Raw genomic sequence first — 24,324 nt, 5'->3', positions numbered from 1 at the left:
AGACCAGGGGACACTTGAGAGGGCTGTAAGAGCTGAAGTTGGAATGCCATTTGGAGTGCTTATCTAGAAAGGCTTTCTGGAGGAGGAAAATCTTGAGAAGATGCTTGACGGCAGGACAAAATAGGCTTTCTGAGACGTCAGTCCCAGGGACCCTCAAGCGTCTCTTGAGTTGACTTTTGACCCACCTCACTGAGACCCATCATAGGCTGTTAAAAAGACTTCGTCCCCAAGTGCTCGTCACCCACACCTCCCTTCTACTTTATTGGTTTTCAGACTGCAGGTAGAGACCCATCAGTGGGTTGCAACAAGCACTTTTTTAAAAAATGAAAAAAGGCTGGGTGTGGTGACTCACGCCTGTAATCCCAGCGCTTTGGGAGGCCGAGGTGGGTGGATCACGAAATCAGGAGATGGAGACCAGCCTGGCCAACATGGTGAAACCCCATCTCTACTAAAAATACAAAAATCAGCCAGTGTTTTGGCACCCGCCTGTACTCCCAGCTACTCAGGAGGCTGAGGCAGGAGAATCACTTGAACCCAGAAGGTGGAGGTTGCAATAAGTTGAGATCTCACCACTGCACTCCAGCCTGGGCAACAGAACGAGACTTCACCTCGGAAAGAAAAAAAAAAGAAAACAAATTTTTGTTGAAATGAAAATGAAACAGGACATATTTCATGAATACTTTTTTTTTTTTCATGTAAACGTATGTGTGTGCTGAGTCATGGTGTTCAATGTATATCTTTCCAGATGTCACTATCAAGCCTTGGTTCTTTATTTCCAAAGCTTGCAAATAAAATACACACAGGGTATCCCACATGTTAAGAATAAAATATTTGCCCAAATCCAGCCTTTTTATTTCTGTTGATTGTCTTCTTTTGTAATCAGATTCTATTCATTTCTGAACATTTCACTTCAGAAATGGTTCACAGGACAGAGAAACTGTGACTTCATGTATCCTAATCCTGTTCTTTTCTCTTTGTACTGTCTCTGACCTCTATATTTTCCTTCTTATTTTCTGTCAGAGAAGGAAGTCTTTATGGTCTTATTTCCAATATTTGAATTAATTCCAACATAGATCTTAGAGCTCATGGGGATGTCCAAAGATCTTTCCTAAGGGCTTTCCCAGCAGCTACTGCATGGATCAATTTTATTTCTGTCTAAACTAGTGTTTCTGAAACTGTGTGTGCAGAAGAACCACTTGGGGAATTGATTAAAATGCAGATTCCTGGGTTTCACCCAGTAGGTCTCAAGTAGGGCTCACAAACTGCATTTTTGACCATCTCCCGAAGGGATTCTGAGCCCACCTGGAGGAACACTGTAAACCATGGAGAAAATTCAGCTCCTTCCAGAAAGCTTTCCGCCATTCACTCCTGATTCTGGTCACACCACTCCACTTCCCTTCTGCAGGAATAGTCTTGGTCTATGCCACTTTATGTTTATTTGCAATCATTTGCATTTTGCCTGAAAAGTTACTCTCTCTGGGTATACTGCCTCCCTATTAAATGGTAAATTCCCCCAAAGAACTGTATCATTCATTGCTATTTCCCTAGAGTGCCCACTGGAGGGCCTTGCTCATGGCAGACTTCCCATAAACTCTCTCTGCCTGGGACGGAAGCCTCCATCTACCCCCTGCCCCTACCAGCCCCTACCTGCTGAGTGGGGATCCCCATCCAGGAGTGCTCAGGGCAGGGGAAGTCAGTGTTATTCCCTGGATCAAATAGCATTGTTGATTGGTTGCTTTGGCTCTGACTTTGTCCCCTCCTCTCACCTCCTTAGGAAGAAGTGAATCGGTAAAAACTATTGAGTCCAGATGACCCCCTGGGGACTGTAGCTTCATCAAGGGCTATTATATTCTTTCTTGTGTCCAGAAACACATCTAATAGTAGCAAAGGCAGAGGACTGAGCTGTAGGGCTAAAACTCGGTAAGGCAAGCTAGATGCCCGGGGCACAAAATTTAAGGAGGCACTTGCTTTGAGGTACTGACCCTGTGCTTGCAGAACCTGAGGGTTGAGTGCCTCCTTAACTTTTGGCCGAGGCACCTCCCCTGCCTCACCCTAGTCCCAGCCCCACTGGGGAGCCTAAGGCAAGCATCCTGAAGCCTGGATCCAGACAATGAACACAGAGAGAGAAGGTTGAGGGAGGTGTGACCTGGAGACAGTCTTGTTCCTAGATGATGTGGTTCTTCAGGCAGTGGTCAGCTTGGCCCATTCTCCCGTCCATAGGAGCTGGCCTGTATGATAAGCAACATGGGTAAAACTGACCCGAGTCCCTGAGTCTGTGCTGGGAGCGGTCGGTGTTGCCTCATCCGGTGCTGATGAGGCTCACATTGCCTATTCCCCCAGCCAGCAAGAGGCCAGAACAAGCCTCAGGCCCATGTCCTCTGACGCTGCGTCCACTGGTTTTGTTTTTGTTTTTTCCCTTCATTTGCTTTCCACAACTCTCCTGCCTTTTGTGGAAAAGAGATCCCATATCCCCGAGAGCTGCATGTTAAAGGGATTAAAATCTTGACTGTCAAAAAGCTCATCCTTATATTTTATTCTTACTCCTGCCACAAACCACATTCCTTCCTATTTTACCCTCAGGGGACATGAAGAACAGCCCGTCACTGGTCACTGGCCTTGGTATGTCACTGGTCACTGGCCTTGGTATGTCGTATGTCGGCACCTGGGGACCTTTTTGTTCGTGAAGTCTTTTCTGTCTTCTTTTTTTCAGGCACATTAACCCATCTCCTTTGCTGAAGATTGTTTTGTTTTTTGTTTTTTGTTTTTCTAAAAGAAGAAAAATTAAAAGAGAAGAGGAAGAAAAACAGTAGGAGAAAGAAGAGAAAAAGAAAATCCCATCTCCCTGAGCTGAGGGAGACTGTCTGAAGGCAGGAGAGCCTCCGTGCAGGCCAGGACCCTGGGCAGAGTGGACAGGAGCTCTGCCATTGCTGAGCCTGTCCACATAAGTGGCTCTTGGACCAAATCCCTTCCCAGGCCCCAGACCCGAACCTCTGCCTTGGCAGGTCCCACCATGAAGGGAAGATGGTAAAGTGGCCACTGGAGAGAGATGCCTCTTCCCACCTGGCTTGCCTGGCTTATTTGGATGCCTCTGCCACGGAGGAGTGGGATTTTCAGACTCCAGACGAGAGAACAGAAAGCTGAAGACTGGGGTCAGGAACCCTTCCCCTTTCCTTCCGGCAGTCCTGCCATCAGAGACCGTGTGGCATCCCCGTACATTGAGTCGGGTGGCTGGCGTGAATGACTAATGCATGTCATTTTCAAGCTGCTCTCTCTGAACAGGAAAGTACATTCAGATCCAGGTTTTAATTGTGTGTGATTTTAGCTGAGATGGCGTTAATTTATTTCCTTTGCTACTTCAGCGCTTCTTCCTCTTTCATCACGTGAAATTATCTGGAATGTATCTTTTTTTTCTTAAGGACAAAGAGAAGAAGCTGATCTTGCTCCTTTTCCACTGATTGAGGTTTAGAACATTTTAGGGGCTGCCAGATGCTGTTTAGTGGGTGCTTCAGGATGGAGACCCTGTGGTCTCCTGCTGCCTGCTTCCTGCTCTCCTACTACCGCATTTGGCGAAGGGAATGCTTCACGCTGCGTTACCCCTACTGCCCAGGCCGACCCCCTGACAAATCCACCCAACACAGGGGAGTTTTCAGTCAGGTCTGGCTCCAGGCAGTTTCCAAAGCAAGGGGAGCTTTCTTCCTAGCATGACCTTCGGAGAATAGCAGAACAACCTGACACTCACAAAAGACTTCTTGGAGGAAGGAGACAGCATTTCAAACAGAGATGAGAAGAGAGGCATCCTAGGCCCCCGACTGGTGTTCTGCAGGTTGCACTTTCTGACTTTAGATGGGAGAGGGTCTGTCATTTGAGAAAGTGCGTAGGGCCAGGGTGATTATGATAACCCCCATAATACAATACTAAATTTTTTTTCTTTTCACTCAAACTTTATTTGTAATAAACAAAAATACTATACATACTTTTGGGGATTTTACTGCATTTTGCTCCAGAATTTGTCCTCAGTTGAGAGTTAGTTCTTTTCTATATCTCTGTGCTAGCGAAGACCATTTTATCAAGCCTGACTTACTCTAGGTTTTTATTATAAAAATGAAATTAAAATACTTTTTATTTTAATATTAATTTCAAATATAGAATTGTAGTATCATGTTGAATATGCTTTTTCAAACTCTACTTAAATCCCAAATTGGAGATTCAGCTCCCTCACCCCTCCCTACTGGAGAATTACTGAATGGCTGCCTTAATCTCTAGCACAGGAAATCAAGAAAGCATTGGCCATGTTGGGCTGGGACTATTAAAGCACCCTTTTGTCTCTTGTCCAAGTAGCTCTCCCTATTCTGTGAAATCAGCGTCTTTGGTTATTCTGGCACATAGTAGGAAATTCAATAAACAAATGTTGCATAAATGTTACCCTTTTAAATTATTGTGCTGTTCCTGGCACAGGGCAGGCACCAGGCACCTGACAAGGTGCTCAGTATTAGCCATTGTTCCTAAGGCCCTGACACGCTGCCTCATCCGCATGCCCTATAACCTGCCCTGTGTTGAGAAGCTGTAGCTGGTGGGATGCTAATTTTCCTAAGGTATCCTAGGACTTCAGAAGACCAAAGCCCTCAACATCCTCTTGACTGGCACAACTTATGATTCACCGCTAAATGTGACCACCTGTCCAGAGGCTTCTTTTGTTTTGGTCTGAGGCCTGTGCACATAGTAGGGCCTCAGCAAATGTTCGTTGAGGGAATGAGCTGGTGTCCTCCACTTGGCAGCCTCTCCAATCACGTGAGGCAGAGCCTGAGGGAGGCTGGGGCTGGACCACAAAACTCCTTAGTGAACAATTAAGCCTCTTTGATTATGCTTTTTGTTCACAGGGCTCTGATTTACCAGTACACTATTATGGCTTGAGAATCATTCTGGGCAGCGTATCTTTCTAGCATGGTTAGAGGTTTATTGGAGGCCAGTATCACTCTGCTGATTAAAATTTATTTCTGAGTTCTCCGTAGGTTGCTTTGAATAGCTTTGGAGTTCAGATAGCTCTTCCTTCCAATTGCCTTTGGTCATGTCCCAGCTGTGTCAGCTGCAGTCTCAGTCTCTCTAGGGCGATCATTATCTGTTCCCTTCCCAGCCAGGCCCCAGCCGAGACTTAATGGACGCCTCTGACCCTGCAATGGAGACCCCCTGCCATGGTTTCCAGATGTTCCTAACTGTCCATTTACCCCCAGCTGCAGTTTCTTAAAAACTAAACATATACTTAACCACATGATCCAGCAATCACCTTCCTAAACATTTGCCCAAAGAAATGAAAACATGTACACACAAAAACCTGTACATGATGGTTCATAGCAGTGTTTTTGTAATAGCCCCAAATTGGAAACAACCCAAATGTCATTCAATGGTTGAATGATTAGACAAATTGTGGTACATATTGCCACTGGATACTATTCAACAACAAAAAGGAATGAACTATTGATACGTGCAACAACTTGGATAGCTCTCAAGGGCATTGTGTTGAGTGAAAAAAAGGTAATTTCAAAGGTACTGCATGACTCCATTCATATGACATTCTCAAAATGACAAAATTACACAGATGGAGAACAGAGGAGTGGTTTCCGGGGCTTGGGGATGAAGGATATGGTGTGACTATAAAAGGAGAGCATGAGGGATCTTTGTGAATGGAACAGTTCCGTGTCTTGATTACGGCGTGATTACACGAATCTTCACACGTGGTAAAATTACATGGAACTAAACACACACACGTGCGCATGCGCACGCACAGACACACACACACACACACACACACACACACACACACACACACAAATGAGTTCTTTAAAACCAGCAAAATCTGAATGAGATCTGTGGATTGTATTGTAACTGTAGCAGGTCCATGGCCCTATGTGCATGGCAAGTCAATATGCTGAGACACCAGGCTGCAGCTGAGAAAGAGGTTTAATCTTGGGGCCACCAAATGAGGAGATAGGAGAAAACCTCCCCAAGGAGTCCAGGGCTAAGGTTTTTAAGGATTTTGGAGTGCGTCAAAGTGGGGAGATTGGTCAAAGAATACAGAGTGAAGTCAAGGGACAGGGAGATAAAGAAATTGTATTCTCGGGGTGAGTCTGTTCCTCGGTTGGGGTCTTCAAACTGACTAACACCAGCTGTTTCACTGGAATCTGGGATCTGAAAAAACATCTTGAGCAATTCTTAAACAAAAGCTGAGTGAATCTAACAACAGAAATTCCATCTATAGGAACGACGGGGATGCAAGTTGTCAGTATCCCGTGTTGCACGACTTTTGGTTACAATGAAGTGGATCAAAGTGCAGCCTAATTAATGTTTGATTATAACTCTATTTCTGTCCAGAATTCTTGTTAACCCTGTGAGGACAGATTCAGTTCAGATGTCCCTTTGCTGCTTTTGATATTTTAACCAATAAAATGAGTAAATTATATTTCTCAGTATAATTCGATATATTGTACTATAGTTATGTAAGATATTACTGGTGGGGAAAATTGTGTGAAGGGTACATGGGACTGCTCTCTACTATTTTGCAATTTCCTGTGAATCTATAATTGTTTCAAAATAAAATGTTTTTTTAAAAAGAAACTTCAGTTTTTATATTCCCACTGTTTGTCAGCCCCTAGTCTGCCTTTGGTCTTGGCATGACGTCCGGGATGGTTTCAGAAGAGCCAGATTTTTCTGGCATTCTCAAATATTAAGAATATAGCTACAATGCTTCACTTCTCCTAACCTACAATGAATCCATTTTCTCCAAGTCATCATAATCTCATCTGGGAGCCCTGTATGTTTCTGACTCCTGCCTCCTCTTGGGATATTGTATTCTAAGTGGATTATCTACCCTGTGAAGTAGAACTATAAACTTATTTTGCTTATTTGTTTATTCTAAGCCTAATCACCTTCACCTTCAAGTTTAAGGAGGATCCTGAATTCAATTACTATAGGACTTGCCTTCTGCTGCTGCTTTGTTTTTGGGCCAAGTCTGCATTCCTTAATCCCATGATGTGCTTCTGGTGATGCCAGACTTGGCCCTGCAGTTGGCAGGGAGTATATAATGCTCCCTGCCCTGAGCACTGAAAGAGCCATTCCAAGGCTTGATTCATTTAATCACCCTCATTCCCTCCCTACAACCCAGGAACAACCTAGGAGCTCAGAACTCTCACTTTTCTGCCCAAATATCTGGAAGGGAAAGACATAGGCTTCTTCCTGTTTCATCACACTTTGGCCCCGTGCATCACCATTTATGCCCACCCCCATCTTTTGAATCCTCATCTTGTGGGGCTCCGGGAAGGTAGACAATCAGCCTTTCAGACAGACTAGACTTACCTGGACAGAGCACCTCATTCTGTGGGGAGGACAGTGAGACCCCACAGTGATTTAGGGCAGAAGTGATCTGCAACCAAGCATGCAACTTCATGCTGTCTCTCTTGGAGTACAAGTTCCAGAAGTTTATTTCCAGTAGACAGTTCTGGTTTGTTAACTGGGAGAGTTTGGTGACAACAGGACGTGGGACTCCTGAGCTTCCCTGGCAAAAACTTAGAATGCCTCACTCTCTATTTCCCATGGTGCCAATTTTTCAGGAGGGGTTGAGGGGTAGGAGAAGCTCAAGAAAAAGGAGATGTCCTTGGCCTTTCGGGAGCTGCTTTGTCTTTCGATACTCTGGCATTTTGAAGCACCGGGTTTATACTCTGAAGGATTACTCCTGCCAGGGGCAGGAAGACTGAGCTGCTGAGAGTGTGGACAGTTGGTGTGACACTGAGGAGTATTGTGGGCACACTAGAAACATCCCTTGATGGGTTAAACACACTCGCAGCACACACACACACTCTCTCTCTCACACACACTCACACTCACACTCACCTGATGGGCCTGAGCATGCTTCTCTCTGCCATCTAGCCTGGCGAGTGGCTGAGGACACAAAGGGTAAGGCCCATCTGACCTTGTTTGAGCCCTGACCCTGCCACTTCCTGGCCATGTGACTTTGGGAAAGTCTTGTAAACACTCTTTACTTCCATTTCTTTATGTTTAAATAGGCGTAATGAATAGCATGCATCTACCTGATAGGGTTGTCATGAGTATTAGAAGAGAATATATATAAAGTACCTAATCTTGTCCCTGGCACTTAGCGAGGCCTCGATAAATGTAAGTGATTTTGACAATGCTGATCATGATGATAGTGAGTACGAATGTTTTGAAATCATTCTGTATTTGCGTCCCTCATGTTTCAGCTCAGACACCACTTCTTCTAGGAAACCCTGCCAGGCTCCACAGGGATAGATCAAGAGCCCTTCTTTTGGATCCCCTACCACCCTATGTTGTCTACCCTAACATTTTCACATTGCACTATTTTGCTAACTAGACTGAGTTGAGAGCTGCATCCTTGTTTATCTATTGCCAAGGTTTCAAACAATGCCTGACAAATAGTACGTGCTCAAGAGATATGTGTTGAATGGGTAAAGAGATGAATGAGTGAATGAAAAGATGATATGTAAATGTGGGACTCAAGAATCCCTCTCCTGGCTGGGCATGGTGGCTCACACCTGTAATGCCAGCACTTTGGGAGGTTAAGGCAGGCGGAGACTAGCCTGGGCAATGTGGTGAAACCCCATCTCTACCAAAATACAAAAATCAGCCAGGCATGATGGTGCACACTTGTGGTCCCAGCTACTTGGGAGGCTGAGGTTGAGGATCGCTTGAGCCCAGGAGGTGAAGGTTGTATTGAGCCAATATCACACCACTGCACTCCAGCCTGGGAAACAGAGTGAAACTGTCTCAAAAATGAAAACCAAAATACCCTCTCCTGGCTGGGCAGAGTTGCTCATGTCTGCAATCCCAGCACTTCGGAAGGCTGAGGCAGGAGGATCAATTGAGGCCAGGAGCTGAGACCAGCCTGGGCAACATGGTGAGACTCCATTTCTACACAACAACAGCAACAAAAAAGAGAAAACAAACCTCTTTATACTGGCACTAATCCTGCTTCTGGGCCTTGGCTCATGCATTTCTATCTGTGGGAATGTCTGTCTGTGTCTCCCCATTTTTCTATAATATTCACATTCCTCAAGGCCCATGTGGAATCCCTGCCTCCTCTCTGAAGCCTTCCCTGACTACTTCAACTCCCTGTGAACCTTGAGGGCCAGGACTTTACAGTGTTCTGCTCCATATCCCCAGAGTGCTTGTAAACCCAAGGGACTCCATACATGTTTATAGGTTGATAGTCAGAGCAGGCCAGCAGAGCCACAGGCAGGACCTCAGGGTGGGACCCACGGTGGTGCCTCTCCACACCTCTTAGCTAGGTAACCTTGGGCAAGTTCCTTGCATTCTCTGATTCATTTTCTTCAACTGTCCTAAAAATGAAAAGTGCCTGGTTCAGAGGGGTGATATGAGAAGGTACGTGTGGAGCCCCTGACCCGCAGTCAAGTTGGCTGTTATCATTACCCTTCCTTCTGCCACAACCACTCCTGTACGCTACCTCCTGAATTCATTATGTTGCCAGGCACTTTCCAGCATCTTACCCTGATCCTTCTTCTTTTTTTTTTTTTTTTTTTTTTTTTTTTTTTTTTTTTACCAAGACAGAGTTTCACTCTGTCACCCAGGCTGGCGTGCAGTGACACAATCTGGGCTCACTGCAACCTCCGCCTTCTGGATTCAAACAATTCTCCTGCCTCAGCCTCCCAAGTGGCTGGGACTACAGGCGCACAGCACCACACCTGGCTAATTTTTGTATTTTTAGTAGAGAGTAGGTTTCACCAGGTTGGCCAGGCTGGTCTTGAACTCCTGAACTCAGGTAATCTACCTGCCTCGGTCTCCCAAAGTGCTGGGATTATAGGCATGAGCCACTGTGCCTGGACACCCTGATCCTTATTCTAATCCTGTAAGCAAGGCATTGCTCGCCTTGTTTTACGTAGGAAGAAACTAAGATTCAGACATGTTGGGTAACATTTTAAAAGTCACACAGCTAGGAAATGGCCGTGCCAAGAGTCAATGCCAGGTCCATCTGATAACAAATCCATACATGTTACAATATGATTCTGGGAAGAGTACAGTGGTCCAGCTCCTTCTCTGCAGTGTTGTTTTCTGATGTTGCAAGTCATTTAATCTTTCCCTATGTTCTTGTAATGAGATGGTTCAGACAGGTGGTTTTTGATACCACTCTTGACCATTGTGTCATGATTTTCTACTCAACTGTGAACTCCTCAAGGGCAGAGACTAAATATCAGTCAAGGTTACCTCCCTAGCATCTATCATTCTCCTTACACGGAGTGAACCCGTATGTGGTTGTTGAATGGATATTAGACTAACAGAGGTTGTGGTAGATGGATAGGAGAGGGGTGGGGGACTTATTGCATGCAAACAAATTGACATTGAGGTGTAGGACACAAGTCTAGCAAGGGCTGGTTTTTCCCAGGCACTTTAGATTTTTACTTATTCCCTTATCTTGCAGGGCAGTTGCACTCACACCTCACCCTGGTCCAAGCTTAGGAGGCAAGTTCCTGGCTGTATTAGACCAATGTTAGATAAGTGAGTGTATATTAGATAAGTGAGCTGCACTCTGGTCCATTTCTCTGGTTAAGTGTGAAGGGTTGTAATGAAGGGAGACAGGTGACACCAAGTGCAGTTGCCATCGGCAGAGAGAAGCCCAGGCTGGGACAAGAGGAAAGAGAAGAGGGGGTTCTATCATCCATCTGTGTCTGAGATAAAGAAGGCAGACAGGAGAGTTGCTTAGGCTGGCAGTGCTAAGGAGAGGGATTTCTGAATGGCTCTAGGTGAGCTTGTGGTTTGGGTGGCTATGGAGAGAGAGTAGTCTTGACCTTGAGCTGTGGCTGGAGCTGGTTATCTGTGGTGGGCAAATAGGATTCAGCAACTGAGTGGCCACGGCCCACCCTGCTTTTCATGATTTGAAATAGCTGTCTCCTATTCTGTAGCCAGGAAACTCAGTCTTCTATACTCTACTCGAAGTGTTGCCTCCTCCATGACGCATTCCTGGAGGCCCTGGGAGAGACCGCCACTCTCCTCTGTGTTCCTCCAGCATGATTAATGGGAGGCTGTGCTTGACATTTCTCACTGCAGAGACCTTTTGGAGCTCTCAGCACCTGATCAAACACATCTTGTGTTCAAGGCCCACTATGGAAGTGAAATATAGAGGAGTGACTGTTGGAAATGGCCAGCTTCTCCCCAAGAGTCCATGGCCATGTCAGCAGGAGTCCTTGGGGTCATTCCTAGCTCTTCCCTGGGTGGTTCCCTCACACTCCACACTCAGCACCCTCATGCCTGCCTGCTACCTTCTTCAGGGGCAATGCTGTTGTCCCCCTTTTCTTTCCAGAATCGCTCAGTTCGCTCCCTGTGTATTTATTGATCACCGGCTTACTGTGGACCGGCCCACAAGTGATGAGAAAGGGAACACCAAAGTGCCCTGAGGTATCATGGTGTAGAAGACATGACTCATACACCATTCCCCACAAGGGAACAGCACCGTGCCATCAAGCACTGATCTGGCCATCAGGTGCTGACTGTGGTGTGGACCATGGGGGCTGTGTGTGAGCAGGGTGATGGTTGGGCTGTCCCCTGAATGGGATGGAGCCCCAGAGTGACCATCACTGCCTTCCTTCTGCCAGACATCATCATTGGCCCTTCTCCCCTTGGCACCAGGGAGAAGCTGGTGAGGTAGCCACATGGGCTCAAGAGCAGTTTCCAGGTATGCCTGGCTAGGAGGCAGCAAGGTTTGAACCTGTGCCCCTTTCTCTGGAGGGATCCTGGGAGCTTCCCACCTGGCGGTCCCATGCAGTTGGCTTTGGTTTCCCCACTAGCTTCCTTAAATATGTCTCCCACCCTCTCAGGGGCCCAAGAGAATCACTTTAGAAGATATGTCACCAGAGGACCTCGGTTCTCCAGCCTTGGAGACAGAGGACCTGACACAGCAGACAGGCTGGGAGGGCCAAGGTGGAGGGGAGACATTGTTCCTCTGGCTACTTTATTTCTTTGGTTTGTGGCTGTTTGACAACAGCAGTAAAAACAGCTTATAAATTAGGTGCCTGGCTGTAAACTGCAGCACCAGCCATGGTGCAGGGAGCAGAAGTGCTCCCCGCCCTCCAGCTCCCTGCACGCTCTTCAGACCCGTCAGGGCCTCATCCTCTCCAGCACCCCCAGGCCTCGGTCCTGAGACTTAGACACAGACAGGGGCAGGGGTAGGAGGGCCCATGTCTCTCCACTCCCAAGTGCTTTCTCTGATCACAGAAGGACCAGAGAGCTGCTGTAGGCTCTTCAGAAGCTCTTCAAACAGAGAGATGTTTATATCGTTTCAGGGCGATCCAAATTACAAGCAGGGAACTGGAGCCTAGGGAAAATAAACCAAGGGATACAAGGTAGGGATTTTTTGTAAAAGCTTGGTTTAAATCAACCTCCAGAAGACCTCAAATGAGGCCAGTGGGGAGGAGGAAGTACCAGAAGAAGAAGGCTGGCAGGTCTGGCTCTCCAGAGTCCAGCATGAACCAATGCCCAGTTCCTTTCTGCCCCGGGCTCAGTTTCCCTCTGTGTACAGTGGCCTCTTCTCTCCCAGCTTGTTCAGGAGGACGGTTAATCTAATGGAGAAGGAGCCCTGCAGAACTCAGGATGGAGTCCTGGTGCAGCTTCGAGGCGCTGCCAGGGCAGGCCAGATCTTCTGGCAGCCATCGATTGCATCGGTGGCCACAGGAGGAGGCTGGCCTGAGGCCTATATGGGGGCACTTGTTCTACCCCTTGGCAGAGACAGTCTGTCTGGTCTCCTGCCACTTCACCTTTCTGCTCCAGGCCCCACAGGTGCCTCAGACCCTGGGTCAGAGCCCATGGGGTCTAAGGCATCCATTCGATAGTGCTCCATACCAGACTATGCAAGAGACCTTGAGGCATAGGTACCAGCTAGAGCTTGCCCTTAGAGTTCAGTTCCTGAACACAGAACACAGCTGCTTTGACTCAGCACCCCCAGTTCTGTTTCTCCACTCATCCGTCCGCCCCCTGGCATGGCTGTATAAAGCTTCTACAGCTGGGTTATTACTCTGCATTTGTTTGTGTGTTTTCTTTGACGGTGTTAAGTCATTTTGCATGTGCATCCTGCCCACATGAGGACAGCTTGGAGAGCAGGAACTGAAACTGCTCCCTCTTATAGATCTGGGATGTGCTCTGGGAGCAGGCCTGGTCACAAGGATGCCAATAGACAGGGAGAGGACACTGGGGCGCACAGGGAGAGGGCACCCAGGCTGTGTGTGTGTGTGCATGCATGCATGCATGCAAATAAATTGACATTGAGGGCTAGGGCACAAGTCTAGTGGGGGCTGTTTTTTTCCAGGCATTTTAGTTTTTTACTTATTCCCTTATCCTGCAGGGCAGCTGCACTCGCATCTGACCCTAGTCCAGACTTAGGAGGTCTTAGAGGGGCAAGTTCCAGGCTGCATTAGACCAATGTTAGACCTGTTGCATATTAGATGAATGAGCTGCAAAGCAATGTACCATTTCTCTTTGATATAGATGACATTTCTCACCTACTGGAACTGTCTAGGTAGTACTTTGTCAAATCTAAGGAGCTGTGTGACATTAGGCAAGTCACTTAACCTCTCTGAGTTCAGAACTTTTATCTTGGAATTTAGGAAAGGAATCCCTGTGAAATTGTTATGAGGATCAAATGAGGTAATAGATAAGAAACAGCTCTGAAAAGTCAAAGTGCTCTAGAATGACTAAGATTCTATACCAACCATTAAGATTAGCAGAGACGGACCATGGTGAACACTAGCAGGAAGCTAAGAACTCCATAAGGCCTTACATAGGCTATGCTTTCTTTCACCACTCGTGCTGGCCTGCCCATTCTTCTCTAGTGCTTTTTCTCTGTGTAGTGTGTGTGTGTTTCATTTTACACATGTGCACACACACACACACACACACACACACAGTTGTCCAGATCCAGCTGTACCTACATAGATTCCCCCAAACACAGATATGTAAAATATATGCATAACTACACCTTTTCACACTGATAAAAAACACCCACGAACATGCACACACAGATAAACAAAGACTTCCCCAGTCACATTTATGCCAGTGAGGGCAAGTACGTATGTGCAGTACACACACGCAGCCCCAGCAGCGGATGATTGATGGCTGACCACCACCCACCCCCTGCTGCCTGCGGCACCCAGGGACCTATATTTTTCTACAGTGTGGGTTCCTGGAGCATGAGTGAAGGCTCTTGGGGTGACAGCCCCATTTATTACCGCCCTCAGCCTGCACCTGGACCCAGGAGACGTTCAGGTGACTGAATGTCAATTTGCATGCATTTGAAGGAGTTTCTTGGGTCAAGAGTTTCCTCTGGGGCACCAGGCTGACATCCTGGGGCACCCTTTGGCTAGCCTATTCCTAGTATAGCTGTCTGCAGTAGAGGGGCTACTTGGTGGGTAACTGCTCTTCCAAGGGAGGGTCCTGAGCTCCAGGAAATGTGTTTATGGACCTTTAGGAGCAGCCTCCATCTCACTGGGTGGGTTTACAACATAAGAAGGAGTTCCATATTAGCAGAATGAGAGTTAAAAGATTGTCCTCATTTCTGAACTTTGGTTTCAGTTCTGAAAATTCTTCTAAACCAACCTGTTCAGCTCCAGATGTTCAGGCCCACCTCTGTCCTCCCAGCCCCAAGCACATAGGCCATCAAGCACACAGGCCTGGGGCAGGTGTTCCAGGCACTCTGGGACTCCCCAGGAGCAGGGACCCAGCCCTCCTCCCACCATGGTGATAAGTACACAATTCAGTTGTGGGGCAGGGGCGTGATGACTCAACTTTGGCTTTGGAGAAATTACAAACGGCAGAATACCTAGGGTTTCCATGAGGCTTGACCCCAAGATGAAGCAAACTTAAGAAAGTTCCACTTTCCTCTTGGGTTTGGAATCAAAATTGGCTGCGGGGTACATAAGAGGGGACTGGGGTGTGACCGCTGTCTCCTTCCGTGACTTCTTGCCTCCTGCTACCTGACAGAGGCCGTATTGGCTGGGGTGTGGGCTGTGAGTGCAGGGAGGGGTGCGTGGTTGAGTGGTAATGGTTCTCAGGATCTCTGCTCTGGTTCTACTGTGGCAGGAAGGGAAAGGCCTAACGCCAAAACGTTCCTCCCTGCTGTCCCCAGTGCAGTGTTTTTCCACCTACTCCTCTGGCTTCAGTATCGATTTAAATAGAGAGAAGGCAGGTGGGGATAGAGGAGAGAGACCAAGGGAACTAGAGACAGACGACAGTGGAGAGGGGAAGAGGAAGAGGAAAGAGGACAGGGTGGGCGGGGAGAGAGGCGAGGCGAATAGAAAAGAAAACGAGAGCTGAAAGAAGATAAGCAGAGGAAGTGGGGGCAAGAAAATGAAAAGGGAGAGAGATAAGAAGAGGAGGGTGGGGGAAGCTCAGCTTTGCGGGTGCTTGGCAGAGACTCCTCCTCCAGCCAACTGAGGAATCTGCCTTCCTAAAATCCATCTGGAGCCTAGCACACCCCAGCCTGGGGAGAAGGAAGCAGGGCTGTACCTTGCCTGGCGGCATGGTCCTGGTGATGAGCTCCTGGGCTCCATGGGGATGTGTGAGCATGGCTGTGCCACCCTCTGTGCCCACCTGATGGGAGACCTCTCCCCTGACCCCAGGGCCCCAGCCATGCCTCATGCACAAACCACGTGCCTACCGTTATATTCCTTTCTGCAGCAAAAGACACTTGGCATGAGAAGCGTTCCTGTCTGCTCCAAGGGAGAGGTGACCTCTGAAAGGAATCACCCACTCTTGCCCCTGGCAGTGCCCAGCCAGGAGAGGTACAAGCTCTCTGGGGGTGAGCCCCACACCTGGGGCTCTGTTTGTTCCTTTCTGTCCTGGGGCTTTGGCTTAGGAAAAGACTCACACACAGTGGAGTTTATGGGCACAGTTGGATGTGTCTGTGTTGCCATGACAACAGTGAGGGCTGCCCCTGTTTTCTCCTCCATCCCATACTCTGCTCCTTTCACAGGCTAAAACCTCTGTCTCTCTCCCCCATCCAAGCATTAACCAGGCCCAGGCCTGCTTAGCTTCCCAGATCAGAGGAGGTCAGGTGTGTTCAGGGTGGTATGGCTCTAGTGTCTCTCTCTCTCTCTCTCCTTCTCCCCCTTCAATTCCCAATTCCTTCCTGTCCCCACTGCACTATTGCTAATTTCCACAGGACTTAACCCCCCCCACGCCAACCCCCATCCCTGTTTCTCTCTCTGGAAGGAGTAAATCTATGCAGGTTTATCTTCTAAGACTGCAGGTTCCCAAGAGCTGGTCCCCACCATTGTGGGTGGGCGAGCATCCTATGCTGTAACTGGGAGCAGAGGGGTAAGGGCCCCGGGCTAGGTGTGTGAGACTGTTGGGGCCTGGGGTTTCCAGCATCATCCAAGAAATTGCACTCTTCTTCCTCAGGGTATTCCTTCAGCAAACCCCATCCTTGTCCCTAGGCATCTGCAAGGACAAGCCTCTTCTACCCCAAAACTTGTTGCACTCTTTCTTCCAATTCCTCGTCAAGATTCATCTCCCATAGTGAGCTTTCCCTGTTTAACTCCACCTGACCTCAAACACTAGGACTCCTCCCAGCTTCTAAGTGCACTCTGGAGTATTGATCTGCACTTGCTTCTGTGGTACGTGCCCCAGTCTACATTCTGCGCTGCGTTTATATGTCCAGCCTCCTCGGCAATCCAGAGCAGTAGTTTTGTCAGTCAAGCACAACTTGCTGTGCTCCCCTCCAAATCCCCTCCCCAGTACCAGACCTCTGTCCCATGGCAAATCCATTCTGTGTAGATTGGCAGGGCCAGCCTGGTCTCCTTTCTTCCACTCAGTCCCACCTGCCCACAGGGATGGGTACCTGGCCCAGGTAAGGCCAAACAGTGCCTTCTCTGAGATTCAGTGTTAGGATATAAGCTCTGTCTCTGGTCTGTGAACTGCAGGACAATTTAGGCTTGGACTTTCACGGGCCACATTTCTTATTGCATGAAAAGAAACCAATACACGGCAGGAAACAATGTCGTGACTAATACATTATGTTTACCCATCACTCTGGGAATCCGCTGAGGGCAAGGGCTGTGTCACCCGTCTCAGACTGGAACTCTTTAAGGGCAAGAACAGGGTTTCCCCCATTCACTTGGGAGCTCCCCTAGGCAGGAGTGACTCTAAAGCAGATTAGATGCTAAAGTCCTGGTAGTGTAATTGGTAAAATATCATGTATTTAAAGCTCCTCATTGAAGGCTTAATTCCTTATTCAGATACCTTTATAAAAATTCCGCCTGATTATAAGCTCTACCTGGGTAGTATCTATCTCATTTGCCATTCCAGGTACTGAGTCTAAAAAGAAAGACAAGGCCATCTTTGCCTTGGGGAATTTGCAGTCCTGGAGCAGAAGGTATATGTGCTATGATGGAAATATATAGAGGGTCCAGTGGGTGCATGGGGAGAAATGGAAACACTGTCTCAGGACAGGTCTGGAAAATCTTCCGAGAAAAGATCTCAAGCCAAGTCCTGAAAGAGGCACAGGTGTTTGTCATCTGGGCAGAGTGGAGAATGGCATTCCAGACCGAGGGAACCGCCTGAGCAGAGGTGTGAGGTGCTTGGGAAGGAGAAGTAGGTGCCAGATGCTGGGGGAGGGTGAGGCTGAATCACCTCCAGGTGTTAAGGGGCATCTTCCCATTCACTCCTCTCCCAGACCCTCCCTTGAAGCAGTCTTTAGTGGAACCACCTTCTGCTGTTTGGAATCTACAGTCCTTCAGGGCAGACTAAAGATCCTGGGCCATGCAATATGCTTCAAATGACCTCCTTCCTTAGCCTTCATCTTCGGGCCACCATGAGTCAGAATTCTCCGCTGCAAGTCCCACTGACCAACTCTGTCTCTGTTAGAGGCACAAATAAAATATGAAATTTACAGAAACATAAACAGAGTGATGTATTTCATCAGCTGAGGGTACAAAGAAGGTCACAGATCTTTGAATACTTAAATCAGTCCTTTAAGCAACCACCTTTCCAACTGAGCAGAAAATCTAGTATCTCTTAGTACCCCCTCTTCCTCCCCAGCGCTTGCCCTTGGCAGTGGATGGAAAAGCCTAGGGCTTATGTAGTGCGAAGGGCCAGTAAAAAGATTACCAGAGAGGCGGCCCAATCCCTGCTTCTATCGCTGCCTCCTGAATGATGGCTCTGCATTGGTCTCACACAGTCCAGAGGGGCTTTCCCATGGCAGCCTTTATGCCCTTGCTGATCAGACACCCGCACAGACCCGCTCAGGGCTGTGCCACTTCTGGGATTTCTGATACAGTGCAAATGAGCTTTTACTCAACTGCTTTGCTACTCTCCCCACAGGTCACCAGCTAAGTAGCTGAGTCTGAGAGAGTTTCTAGCTACTGCCACACTAGTCACACTCTGTGCCACACTCTGTGCCAGAACCGGCCACTTTGCCATCAAAGTAATGCAGGCTTCAGTATGAAGGCAGATGATTGGGCTACACTAGTGCTTCCCAAATTTCACCGTGTGTTAGAATCACCCGGAGAGCTTCTTCAAGCATGGATCCGGGGCCCACACACTCAGACATTCTGATTCAGTAGGGTCTCGAATGGGGCCTAATAATCTGCATTTCTAACAACTCCCACAGGATGCCGATGATGCTGCTGGTCCACGGGCCACAGTTTGCTTAGCCCTGTCTGCAGTTGCCCTCAGGATGAATTCTCCCTTCAGGCATTCTCACCGGTGATGTCTAAGGTCATTACCATCTCAGTCCATCAGGACCTACTGAATTAGAGTAAATAAGAGATCAGTGTCCTGATCCTTTTCCTTTCAAGGGGCTCTGCTCCCGGCTACCTTTGACTTCTCTATTCCAATAGTTCTCACAGTGGGGTCCCCAGACCAGCAGTATTAGTATCACCCGGGAACTTGTTATTTAATAGAAATCCCAATTCTCAGGCTCCAGCACAGACCTCCTGTCCTGTGCACTTTTGTGTGGGAAAGTGTCAGAGTGGCCTGGAGGCAGGATGGGCAGGAGTGAGGAGAGAGCTACTCTTCGCTGGGTTTTCCATGAGAAAGGCAAAGCAGGGCGGAGTGAACATTTTAAAATTGGCTAGTTTGGACAATGTCAATAGGCTTTAAACTACAGGGGTGGTCCCCAGTTGCCAGGTACCTGGCCCTGGGATGATTAGGGCAGAAGAAGGTTTCTTCCTGGGGTAGAAGCGCCAGATAGAGGTTTGGCTCTGGGTGGGTTAGTTGGCACATCAAAGGCCTGCTCCCACTGAGCCCATCGCTCTCTCTAAGAATTTGGCTAGCCTACGGAGGGGCAGTCTTTCTCCAGCCAGAAAGCTGTTTAAACATCAAAACATCGTAATACATATAGAAAGTTAAAAAGATAAACAATACACCCACTGACTCAGAAACTCTGGGGTGCGACTCAGCACTCTGTTTTCATAGCCTTCCAGGTGTTACTGATGCAAACCACAGTGTGAGATCCATCGCTCTAGTCCAAGAACTACCAGAAGGGCAGTCTTTGCTGAGCCAGAACATAGATCCTGTTAGCGCCTCTCCTAACTTCACCTAAGCTCCGGGGGTGCTCAGTGACTTTCCTAAGGTCGGATCAATTCAGCAGCTGTCAGCCACACACCGAGAGGCGGGCAGGCCCAGGGAGCTACTGTCCAGCCATGTCCAGCCCTGCACTGCAGGCTGTGTGTCTTTGGCCATGTCACTAACTTCTTTGTGTCTTCTCAGCAGAATGTGGGGACAGAACCTAACGATCTTGAAAGTTTCTTCCAGCGCTGCTGTTTCTTGATTCTCCTTATCACTCCTCAGCGTCCTTATCTGTAAAACAGCGATACTGCCCACCGTGGGATTATAGAGACGATGAAATGAGGTGATGTGTGCGGAAGCACTCAACACATCTGCTACAGGCTTGATAAATGCTAGCTGAATTTTAAATTATTCTCTTGTCCTTCCAATTCTGCCCAAACTCTCCTTTTCCTTCTATCCACCCCTACTCTGCTTACAGCAGGCCTTAGGGACCCTCTCCTCTCCAGGATCACCTGCTCCCCACAGAATTAGCATTTTTATACCCCACAAATATTATGGGGAGAATAGTCCTCCATATACTCCCTCAAGAATCTGGGGATGGAGGGGAGGACTGGAGTCCTCCTGGTTCTGCCACTAGTTTGCTGTGTGACCTTGGACAATTTGCTTAAGCTCTCTGTGCTTCCGTTTCCATCTCTGTAAAATGATGGCTCTTCATAGCACCCACATCAGAGGGTCTTTGTAGGGATGAAATGAGTTAATGTGATGGGATTACATGTGATGGGATTCGAGCAGTGCCTGGCGTGTAGTTGTCTAGGTTAAACAGCACCTAAGTCTGCGGCGCCCGATAGGTGGAAGGCCTCGGACACAGTTCTAGGGCTGGCCCACCAGCCTCCATCCCTCTACTCAACTGCTTCCTGCTAAATCTCACTCCCTCTCCTGCTCCAGGCCTCAACCTGCTCCTCTGAGGATCAGCTTGGAACGTCTGCTCCGGAAGGAGGACCCTCGGGTTTCTTCACTGCCTGTCAGCAGCCCCTCTGCCTCCTCCCTGCCCCCGCCCCTCTCTGCCAGGGCGCCTCTGCCAACGGCTGGTTATTTATATCCCTGAGCAGCTGCTGACAGACAGCTGGGAGCTGGGAGGCGGCTGACAGGGACAAGCGAGGCAGAGATGACAGGGTTGTGGGCGGCGCTGTCACTCTTAGCAGGACTGCTGGTCAGAGCCCCCTCCCCTTCACCCAGGGAAGTCAGACTCAGACAGGCAGACGGGCCATCTGGGAAGGGGCACCTCAAAGAGCAGGAAGCCAGGGCTGTGAACCCCGGGGACGGGGAGGCAGCTGGGATTGGAGGCAAGGACTTTGCCCTCGTTGACTTTTTCCAGAAGGGGTAGAAGCAGCTCTGGCTTAATTATCTGGGCACTTGCCCAGGGCATCTGCTGCTCACAAGCTGTATGACCTTGGGTAAGTCACAAACTCTGGGATTTGGGATCCTCTGAGGAAAGTGAGATGGTTGAATGAGATGCTTGCTGAGTTCTCTTTCAACCACGTTGATGTAGAGGTTACAAACACAAACCCTGGAGTCTTTGCAACCCTGGCTCTGCCACTATCTTGCTGTGTGACTTTGGACAATTTACTTAACTTCTCTGTGCTTCCATTTCCATCTCTGTAAAATGGTGGTTCTTCATAGCACCCACATCAAAAGGTTTTTGTAGAGATGAAATCGGTTAATGAATACATGTGATGGGCTTCAAGCAGTGTCTGGCCTGTAGTTGTCTAGGTTAAATGGAGCCTAAGTCTATGATTCTTTGCATGTGTCCTCTTGCTCTAAGAAGGTAACTGATTGTAGTAGAAATATTAGGAGTAAAGGATGGGGACCTTTATATGTATATTGCCACAGAAAGGTGGTTTTATGGGCTTATATACCTTGTGTCATCAAATGGGTGAGCTGCAAACTGGGAAATGTTTAGGCTATGCCTATATTTATTCTGAGCTTGAGTCCTGGTCTTCTGACTTCTGCTTCTACCTGTAATCTCTGGGGACTGTTGTTTGCTCAAAACAGCAAAAGGTCAAAAGGTTGTTGTGCTCCTTTTCTGACTCCGTCTGTCTCTATCATTCTCCCTCTCTTTGCCTCTCCTGTCTTCTTGCTAACCCTTTGCTGTCCTTCTATTTTAAAAACTAATACCTAGTCTTGGAAAGAATAGAATCCCATGGATATAATTAAGTCCCTGGGCACAGCTGTGCTTACAGCACCAGCCTGGCCATCAGGGTGGGGTGGGGACTGAACAGAAATCTGGGTGGGAGCGACCTTGAAGCAGGGAGCATGTGATCCACCAGCTCTGAGCCCCACCACACGCTGACAGACGCACTGGGTTTGCAGCCACACCTCAGCTGTGCTGTCTGGGAGCAGTTGAGCTTGGTGTGGATGATGTCCGTTTCTCTCTTTTACTAATCTTGGCCTTTAGGAAAGGAGTATCCCCGTAACAGAGGAGCAGAGAGAGGAAGGCAACGGAGGCTAACAGGTTACCATGGAAACCGGCTGAACACAAACTCTTAGTTTCAGCTAATACTTGACTTGCGAGAATACGTCCATAGCCACAACTTAAATGAAACACGCACACACCCCCCTTTAAAAGAAGGATAAATGTTGACTCATTCCTCTGTAATCACAGCAATTAGGTTCTAATGTTGGAGTCCAGATGAGAGGTGAGGATGACATGAATCTGCTCTGTTTTGAAGAAGCCTCTTGCAATTCACTGTTTTCTTAGGAACCCAGAGCATTGGTTCCAACATCCTGACCTTGCCCAGAAGTCAAGGAGGGAGGATTATGAGTCCCCACAAGTCCCTTAATTCTTTGCTGTCATGAAGGCCATATAGACCTAAGTTAAGATGTCTGGTTTGAAAGAGTCATTGGCCAATCCCACAACACTGGAGAGAAAAGGAAATGTCAAAAATGGTTGGACATTTATTAAACATTTCCTGATCACCCACTATGTGCCAAGTGCTAGAAATTTAAAGTGGTAATAAAAATAAAAAATCTTGTCCCTGTCATCCAGAAGCTCATAGCCCAGGCAGCAGGAGGTATGATACGAATTATCTGTTACTAATAATAAGGGATCTACATTTGCAAATGCTTTTCATATATGCATGAATATTGCATTCAAGGTGACCCCATGATGTCATGCTTTCTCGAGCGGAGAAAGTGAGAATTGGGGCGAGAGAGACAGAGACAGAGAGAGAGAGAGAGAGAGAGAGAGAGAGAGAGAGAGAGAACTGATCTAAGACCGTGTTTCCTAGCACTCCTAGGCCTCCATGTTTACACATGCCCCAGTCACAAGGCTGGCAGCTTCTCTCCTACCCTGGGGTTACTGCCTTCCTAACTCACAGGCTACCTCCTTATGAAGGGGATCAACCTCGCACTGTGAAGCACTACCAGAAGCAACACAGTTGTTGTAAGATGCCCATTGGGAAGGCAGTTGGGGAAGGTGTCTTTCAAATGAGCCCACTGACTGTGCTTATCCTCCACACCCTCTTCCAGCAGTATCTCATTTAAGCAACAAGCAGCCCTCTAAACCCTATTTGGCATGCAAGTTACCTGGCTTCAGAGAGATTACAGGTGTACAAGGTCACACAGCTGGTCTGGGAAAGAGCCTGGATGCCCCCCACATAGGGCTGTGGGTCTTCAGCGCTTTCCCTCACTAGTCCAGACACGCAGATCTGGGATGGAAACATTGGCTTGCCAGGAGGTGTCGGCCTTGAGCCAATTAGCTCTCAGTCTGTAAACCCTCTTTCCCGCCTCCCGACAGCGAGCCCCAATTCCTACATTCTTTTTCCACTTCAAGGTTGGATTTCTGTCTCCTCTCCCCACGTTTGGAAAGTGTCCCTAATCACCAGAGAATCTAATTACCACTCCTTCTAAGTGAGTTCTCGGTCTCTATTATGCAAATCTGGCTATAATTGTGTCAGGCAGGTTTTGTTGTCAGTTCCTCTTTCCTTTTCCCGCCTCTCCCCCCATCTCCTTTCAAATGGGAGTTGCAGGCTCCCCTCTTTTTATTGTAAAGGCCTCTAAGGTCCCCGGCTCCCTGAACCACAAATCGCCTGAATTACCCACTCGGGATCCCAGGAGCCACAACAGGCCCGCCTCAGGGCAAACAGAAGGAAAAACAAACAGCATTTAGTGGACTTTATTTTATTTCTTTGGAGATGCAAATCAGAAGGTTCCCAGTGAGCTCTGGGAACTTCTGTGTGGGGCGGGAGGAAGTTGGCTCTGTGAACAGCAGCAGAGTGAGGCCGCGGTGCAGCAGGAAGGGCTGAGGGCATTCACTGTGGGCCTAGGGGTGGGAGGAGTGGGAAGCCCCACCAAACCCTAAACCACTGCATTTGTTATTTTGTCTCGTTGAAAGTTTCCAGGCCCCTTCTGAGTGGAGGCTGTTAGGATACTCTGGCCTGTTTTCCTTGCAGCCTTGGCGGCAGAGTGAGTGCTTCCAGGGTTTCTCAGGGAGCCCCTCACTTACTCCCTAGCCCTCGGGAAAATTCAGGACTGCCTTCCTTAGCTGCTGTCTCCTCCTGATTCTTAGCAGGCAGAGCAGGAGGTAGGGAGGCTCTGGTTTGAAAAGCAAACCCTTCTGTGCGTTCATTCATTCTCTCTCTCAACAAAACCTTAAATGCCTACTACGATACAGGCAATATTCTAGGTACACGGAATTAGACCTGAGCTTCCGATCTAGTGGATACATAAATAGATATAGCAGAGGAGATGGCAAAGAATGTTAAGAAGACAAACCAGGGCTGGGTGCAG

General features: G+C 48.1%; 1 protein-coding gene across 1 annotated transcript in view; it reads right to left on the bottom strand.

Moving 5' to 3' along the window:
* LRRN2 (leucine rich repeat neuronal 2) overlaps positions 1 to 23,432 on the bottom strand; it is a 96,302-nt gene extending 72,870 nt beyond the window's left edge. The window contains exon 1 of the mRNA XM_011990435.1: positions 23,122 to 23,432. The gene's annotated coding sequence lies outside the window, so the exon portion shown is untranslated. The remainder of the gene's footprint in view (positions 1 to 23,121) is intronic.
* Between the last annotated feature and the right edge of the window lie 892 nt (positions 23,433 to 24,324).

Source organism: Mandrillus leucophaeus, unplaced genomic scaffold (genome assembly GCF_000951045.1).
Source record: "Mandrillus leucophaeus isolate KB7577 unplaced genomic scaffold, Mleu.le_1.0 Scaffold38, whole genome shotgun sequence".
Taxonomy (NCBI): domain Eukaryota; kingdom Metazoa; phylum Chordata; class Mammalia; order Primates; family Cercopithecidae; genus Mandrillus; species Mandrillus leucophaeus.
This window is presented reverse-complemented; position numbering and strand designations above follow the sequence as displayed.